This window comes from Phascolarctos cinereus, unplaced genomic scaffold, assembly GCF_003287225.1.
Source record: "Phascolarctos cinereus isolate Bilbo 61053 unplaced genomic scaffold, phaCin_HiC Scaffold_5;HRSCAF=322, whole genome shotgun sequence".
Lineage (NCBI taxonomy): Eukaryota > Metazoa > Chordata > Mammalia > Diprotodontia > Phascolarctidae > Phascolarctos > Phascolarctos cinereus.
The window spans coordinates 41,161,556-41,169,617 of NW_027555958.1; positions in this window are offsets into that span (position 1 = coordinate 41,161,556).

The window sequence follows — 8,062 nt, forward strand, 5'->3', positions numbered from 1 at the left end:
TGACCAAGCTCTAAGCTTTCCACAGCACTTGCTTCAGCTGCCTTCGTACTCATTGGAACAAATTGTTCTTATCCCTCCTCCCCCCCAGTCCTTAACTCAGGTCGGAACGGTGTCGGTTACTCTGAACCTGGTTTAGCCCATCTGTTGAGATGGTTTTACTGGAGTGTAGCTACTGCACATGCTACAGTTTCTTAGGGCCACAGACACCAAAGGTGGAAAGCTGCTCTGAGAAGGGCTCAGCAAGGCCTCTGTCAGAGATGCCCCTCCTTCCTGAACAGCCCACACCCTCCATGGAGGACTAGTTCGTGTCTCTACCAGCAGGGATCTTTCAGCCACAGCTTCTGTTATAGTTTGCATTGATTTTATATGTTGCAAAAATTTTTATATTTGATGTAATTGAAATTGTTTTATATTTTATTGTCACTTTTATCCTTTAAGATTCCTTAGTGGTAGTTGTCAAGGGGTATTCCCATTTCCTCTGATTTGGTTTTATGATGGGACCTTTTATCTTTAGGTCAAGTATCTTTTTGGAGCTTATTGTGATACATGGTGTTTAAGATTCTGATTTTTTAAACCTGATTTCTGCCAAACTAGTTTTCATTGGAGAGCCTTTTGAGAGGGTTTTTTTTTAAACTATGCTAGGTATTTAGATGTAAAGCAGTATTTCAGGAAAATCACCAATAGTGGTGTGTTAGATTCATTGTGGGCAGGAGAGATTTTAAGCAGGAGGAGCAGTTAAAAGATATTATTGCAGTTTAGAGGTGTTATGCTAAGGAGTTGACAAGGGCAGCCAGTGAGTAAAAGCAAAATTGTCGATCATTAATCTCTTGTAGCCATTGTCCCATTGCTCCAAAAACCCGGAGTCCCTTTTAGATTTTCACTGACTTTTCCTCTATACCTATTGATTGGCAATAAAATATATTTTTTTTAATTTCCCCTAACTAAAGTGACAAACAGATGCAACTGGGAACCAGCTATACTTTGTTTAGAAAAGTTTATTATATACCAGATCTAGCATAGCAGCGCCATCCTGAGTAGAATTATGCTTACCATCCTGGTATCAGCTAGCCTTGTAACTGTTTATATATCAAAGCTTTTTAGGCTGGTAAAGTTCTGGTCAAAGAAGATGTGGTGGAAGATTACATAGTGCAAAGTACTACTTACAGATAGATAGAAGCATTCAGAGAACCAGAGTACCTGTTGAAAGAGGATTGGGGGTGGGTGGGGGTGGTACCATAGTGCACAGACCCTGGGCCCGGAGTTACTAGGTAAGGAAATACCTTTGACCAACCAACCCAAGTCAGTGCCTTTTCTGCAATTAATTTCAGAGTTGCGCAGAATGCTGTGTTCAAATACCAGCTCTGATACTTCCTATTTATGCAACTTCTACCAAGTCAGCTTTCCCCCTCAAGGTTGCCAGATCATTGATCTCAGTCTCAGTCTCTTCCTCCCAAACTTCTGCATCAAATGAGGACCCTAGAGTAATCTTTGACCCATTCTCACAAGTCCCAGTAATTCCATCTCTAATCCTCTCTTTGTGGAATGTTCTTCCTCTCTGCCTCTTGGAATCCCTAGCTATGCAAGGTCTAGATCCCATGATACTTCCTGAACAAGGTCTGTCCAGATGCCTCTGGTGGTTAGATCACCTTCCTTCTCCCCTCCTTCCTTTGTCATTCTATATTTGGTATACCGTTTGCCCTGACCTTTTTTGTCTTTTTATTTCTAGGGTAAAACACAGTGCTTATACTTGCCCTCCTTGACCTTTGCTTTCTCAAGGGAAAAGACTTTCTCCCTTGTCCAGTACAAGGGTAACTCATTTGGATTCTGCCTTCTCAAGCCTCCTATAGAATTTCCCCCATAACCTGCTGTCCTAGAGCAAGAGCACAATCTGTTCAGGTTTTCTGAGAGTTTATACTACTACTCTAATGGTAATGACAGGGACAGTTACAAGAATTCTTAAGAGCCAATGAATAATTATGGTTCCATGATTCTGCCCTTATTGACAGGGATTAGTTGTTATTGCTATTTGGAAAATATTTTTTGATTGTAAACTTGGATTTGGGCAGATGATGGCTATCTAAGGTTCCTTCTAACCCTAAAAAAAAAAATAATTCAACAGAGCAGGTTGTAGGAAAGGACTCTACTGGTGGCAGAATTAAACAAAATCTCAATTTGGGATGACAACAAAATTGATTCTGGGATGTGTACAGATAATGCATAGATGTTATAAGGAAATCAATAGCTTGCCAAACAGGAGCTCCAAGGGAAGTCATTTAATGACTAGCTTTAAGAATCAATCTAAAGCACAACTAACATCTAAATGTGGCTTTACTGCCCCTTTTGTTTATCCAGTATGTTTGATGTGCAAATTTGACAAGTGGAGATGGTTTGGTTATTGGCCTGGGAAGACTTAACAACAAAATCCTGAAAACATAGGGAAAGTGGTAGAGAGTAGTAGGCAGCTGTAGCAGAAGAGTATAAAATGTGCTTTGGTGGCAAGATATGTCTGATGGATGTTATCCATGTTCTGGAAATGAGTTGGGAATTAAAGGCACTCTGGAAACATTTTCCATCTGGGAACTCGGGATTTTGAATGGGGGAAAAAGCATGAATTCTGGAAGGTGCCCCTGAAGAGAACATACATTTCATTCATTAAAATTAAATAAACATATATCAAATGCCTTCCATTCAAGAAAACAAATTCAACAAATAGGTTCCCTACCATTTAAACAAAGCAGCATATATTTTAAAAATATATCTTTTGTTGATACAGCAACATAAAAATATGTATCTTTTGTTTTTAAAATCGCTAGAATTTCTTCCAGTATCTCTTCCCCCTCTCCACTCCCAAAGACCAATCTCATAAAACAGTAATCATAAAGAAATCAGCAAAACTGATAAACGCCATGAAGTACACCCACGGACCTCCCACTTCTGCAAAGGATGGTGGCGTCTTCCTTATCTTCACTGGGGCCATGCTTGTTCTTTGTAATTTTGCAACATTCATCTTTGATTGCTTTGTGGTGGCTTTTTCCATTTACACTGTTGTAGTCGTTGTGTATATTGTTTTCTTAGCTCGACTTCGCTGCATCAGATCGTGTAAATCTTTCCATGCTTTCTTGGTATTCATGACATTCATCATTTCTTATGGCACAGTAATATTCCATTACATTTGTGTGTCATAATTTGCTTAGCCATTCTATAATTGAGGGATGATCTGATTTGTTTCCAATTCTTTGCTAGGACAAAAGATGTTGCTATAAAATATTTTGCTGATCTCTTTGAGCTTATGAGCTTAGTAGTGGAATCTCTGGGTAAAAAATAAAAAGCATGTATTAAGTATTTAGTATGTGCCAAGCACTGTGCTAAAATCCAGGATACAAATAGCAAAATCAACAATCCCATAAAAGAAAGGTGGGCTGCAGGGCATATGGAAAGGCCAGGAAGTTCTCAGGTTTCAGAGGTAGGGAAGATGACTCCAAGGTCCTTAGGTTACATAAGTAGTTCAAGTGACAATGCTAGAGTCTGATGGGTCGTCTTGTCATCAGGAGGAATAGAGTTGTCTATTCCCATCTCATCCAAACCATAAGTTAGGATGGCAGGCTGGGGATGCAAACATAAAACCTTCACCCACAGGCTGAGTGTCAGATCACCCACGTGGGACACCCCCCCAGTGACCTCACGGGCGGTGGAGTTCATCATTTTGTGGGTATCTAAGTGCTGGGCATAGTCTCTAAAACTCTACCCTCTCTCCTCTCTCCACTGGGATACAGATTTTCTGTGGGAATGAGGGAGGTGGTTAACTTATTCCTGGTAAGATACCAGAACTTGAATCTGGTTGTGTTCATCATGGAGGAATGGGGAGATGTTGCCCCCTGGTGGTCACCAGCACACCTGATGTGCCTGTATTGCTTCCAAAGACGGCCTCAGAAAGGGAAATGGACTCATAAGATCATACAGAAAGCATTAGAAGGGAACTCAAAGGCCATCTAGTTCAACCCAATGAACGCTTTTGAGCCCTCTCTCAATAAACACTTTTTGACCCCCAAAATCCTTAAACCTTAAGCTTTTCTCCCCCTAAAATTTTTCTATTTTGTTCTCTCATGCACTGAATTTGTAGAGGGAGCTTGGCAGTGGAAAGAACACTGAGTTTGAAGTCAAGAGCAGCTGTCAATTTGGTGGTCTACGGGAAAAGTAAAGAGAAATGTCTCTCATTTGTTTTGGGCCCCTTTTTTGGGGACTCTTCCAGAGCTTTCTCTTCTATGGAGTTCCAGCAAGGGGTAGGGAGTATATTGCTCTAGAAATTGGGGCAACAGCCACATGGCAGGGGGAATATACACTTGCCTAGGACAGCCTGAGGCCCTGGCTGCCTTTGGTGCTCTGTTTTCTTCCCTAAGCGTGGTCCAGTAACTAGAGATCCTGAGAAGTGGGTATTTCCAGCTCTGGTGGCAAGCTCATGGGGGGAGAGTTCTGTGATCTTGGGTTAGTTGTTGACTGCCAAGTGAGAAGACGACAATCTTCAGGCTCATTCTACAGCTGACGGACCAAAGAGAGCCATGCCCTTGCTGCCTAGAGATCTGGATCCCCTGAACTGTTAGCATACTTTGGGCGCTACTGAACAAACAATCCCCCCCCGCATCTGACCAGTGATATCCAAATAATTCAAGGTAATTTCGGGGGTGGCAAAGTCTACATCTTGTTCTGTTCCCGATCCTTCATGATGTGGATTTAGTCGTTCAGCTGCAAGTCACATGAGTGACTATCTTCTTTCTCTAATGTCTACATTGTTTGGCTATATGGATAATCCTCATCTACAAGGTCTGGTAACTGAACTCTCAAACTCTCATGCATAATGTTATCTATGAGGCAATCCTCAGGACTGGTGTTACCTGGGGCATCCTCCTGCTCTGACTAGAAGGCTAGACTCCAGGATGATGCTATCTAGGGAAGTGAAATCACTCCCACCCCCCTTCTTCAGGTTCAAGAGCATTGCTTACGAACTTCTCTCTCTGACTTCACTTGCATGTACTTTTGCAGGAACACTGTCATAATTCTGGCTACTGTCATCACTTGGGTTAGGAAAATCCATACTCAGGTTTTCTCCTTTCAGGTCAAGGAATAAATACATGTCTACTCTGCTCCAAGGCACACATTTCTATTTCCTTTAGGAAGAAACTGTTCAAGCATATGCTTCTTTCCCCCAGGACCAGGTTTTCTCTGTTGCATGCTGATCTGTTTTCCAAAAAAAGGAAATCAAAACAGGCCAAAAGGCCTAAGAATGGGCTGTTTATTTCCTCTGTAGACCAATGTAAAAGGGTGGCTACTATAAAAAAGAATCTTTCTTCCTGAGTCCCATGTAGCCAATCATTGGAGATAGCCCCAGCCACTGGGAACCAACCAGGAGTTTTCTGTGTCCTCTCAGGACAATGCCAGTGAGCATGCCAATAATCTCCGCAAAGGATACATAGGCTACATAAAATATTTATAGCAGCATTTTCTTTTTTTGTGGCAGCAAAGAACTGGAAACAAAGGAGATATTGATTGACTGGATATTCATTGCTAAACAAATTATGCTACATGAATGTAATAGGATGAGCTCTAAGCACTATAAAAAGTTATAAAAGAAAAAAATAAAACTGTGAAAGAAACTATAAAAGCACAGATGAATATAGAGAAATATGGAATACTTACATAAACTGATACAAAGTGAAGTAAGCAGAGCCAGGAATAGGAATATGGGAAGAGCTTTAGGAAGAGGGAAAGGAAAGAAGAAGATACATTTTGTCAGCATAGAGAAAAGGAGACAAATGGATCTCTAAAGGGGCAGTATACTTCTGAGATTAAGTGGATGAGAGGATATTGAGGTTTCTCAAAGAAGGGAGTTGATGAGTATGTGAGTCCATTACCAAGGCCATACTACATTTCTTACCCTCTTCCAAGTCTATTGTGGGCATACTTAGGTTCTTCCATACAACAGAGTGGCTCTCTGATGGGAAAGAAGGCCCAGTGTACTTCGGGATTGAACCATAAACATCCGACCAGTTTGATACCTCCTATGTCAACTGCAGAGAGGCACCAATGAACAACATATCATAAGGGAATGAAAATTTCTAGCTAGATATGGGGGCATGTCAGAAATTACCTCAGGAGGCTAAGATCCAGGCAGTTGTTGTAGATTTCCTGGTCATCTCAGGTGAAAAGTCAGAGGCTGATCCCTAAAGCTTTTGAACAGCAGACCAGCAACATAAACAATAGTAGCATGAAATGCTGTACTCACCCATATTTTCTCCTTGTAAAATATCTTTCCCCTGCCACACCTAGGTAACCTTCCTTTTGCTCGGGTGCACTGGGGAGAATCTCATTTAATTTTAATCTTGAACCTGAGCTACCAGAATATCCTAGTCAGCCCTAGTGACGTACTACACAACCCTATTAAATTTCACTTTCAGCTTAATGTTCTAACCTGCTGCCATCTTTTTGGATGTAGACTGTCATTTAGTGTGCTGGCTATCTCTGCAGAGGGACTTGCCAGTTCCATCTTCACCAGGGTTGCTTCCCTAGCCTATGGCTGTGGGGTCCAGGTCAGAAGTAGGACTGGCAATCTATGGCAAGGGGGAAGGGAGAGAGCAGCTATTCCAGAAGATGTTGGGCTGAGGGTTCTAAGCTATCTCTATTGGGATCTTAGGGGAGGTGATGGTAAAGGTGGTGTTTAGCACATGCTGTCTCTTGTCCCTCAGGTTACCTCTAGGCTGGCTTACCTGCCTGATTGGTGACATTTGTTTGGCCCCTGGTATTGGTGGTGGCGAGATGGAATATCCCTTCTGACTGGAGTAGCCGATGTATAGGCCAATGATGTGACACCTCACCCAAAGCCCTTTACTGTGGAAGCTTTGAGTTCTAAAGTGGCTGTATCTCTCTTCTGTTTAAAGGATCAGAGAGATTGTGAAGGAATTCTGTTACAATTCTATTTGAGATGTAGGAGATTGTACCCATCCAAGATGGGTACAGAGCACGCTTTTACTAGGATGCAGTGTGGTGCAGTGGAGAGAACTGATTTGGAATTGAGAGGATTCATATACTGTAATTTGTTTGATCTTCCCAATTTGATCATTTGATTTTCAGTTCTTTGCTATAACAAAAAAAATGCTGATATATTTTTGTACGTATGAGTACTCCTCTTTCTTTGATTTCTTTGGGATATAAACCTAGAAGTGTGTGGGAAAAATTATTTCTTATATTGTTTGGGAAAAATTATTCTACTTAAATCCAACCATATGTCATCAAAGAATGTCTATGTCCAGAATGTCACCTGACCTCAGTAACTCTCTCGGAATGCTGGGGATGGCCATAACTTACTTTGGGTCCCCTCAAGTTCTGTATCTATTCAAATAATTTTTTATTTTGGATCACCACACCCAAGACTTGTGATGATGCACCCAAACTTGGATTTTGGGTTCTTTTGTGTTTTGGTTAAGTTGCCCTCAGCAAAATTATATTACAGTGTACACGTGGGGGTCATGTTCAACTCTTCGTGACCCCCATGGATAATAGCACACCTGTCAATGGAGTTTTTCTTGGTAAAGATATGAGAGTGGTTTGTTATTTCCTTCTCCAGTGAATTAAGGCAAGCAGAGTGTTAAATACTTGTCCAGGGTGATACGGCTACTGTCTGAGGCAAGATTTGAACTCAGATCTTTCTGACTCCAGGCTCAGAGTTCTGTTTACTGAGTTACCCAGCTGCCTCATGTGCAATCATCCTGTATCCCTTCTGCCCTTTGTGGGTAAACTCCTTGGAAAGGCTGTGTCTTCACTTCTCTTTTCAACCTCTTACAATCTGGCTTCTAACTTCATCATTCCAGCAAAACTACTCTCTCCAAATAACCAGCGATCTTCTTACACTTTACTAACCTCAGTCTGATGACACTGGCCACCTCTCTGCTCAGTGAACAAGACATTCCAGCTCTTGGCTCCAGGCATTTTCTCTGCCTGCCCCGCATGCCTGGAATGTCCTCCCTCTTCCACTCCGACTACTGACCTCCCTGGCTTCCTTTAAGTCCCAAAT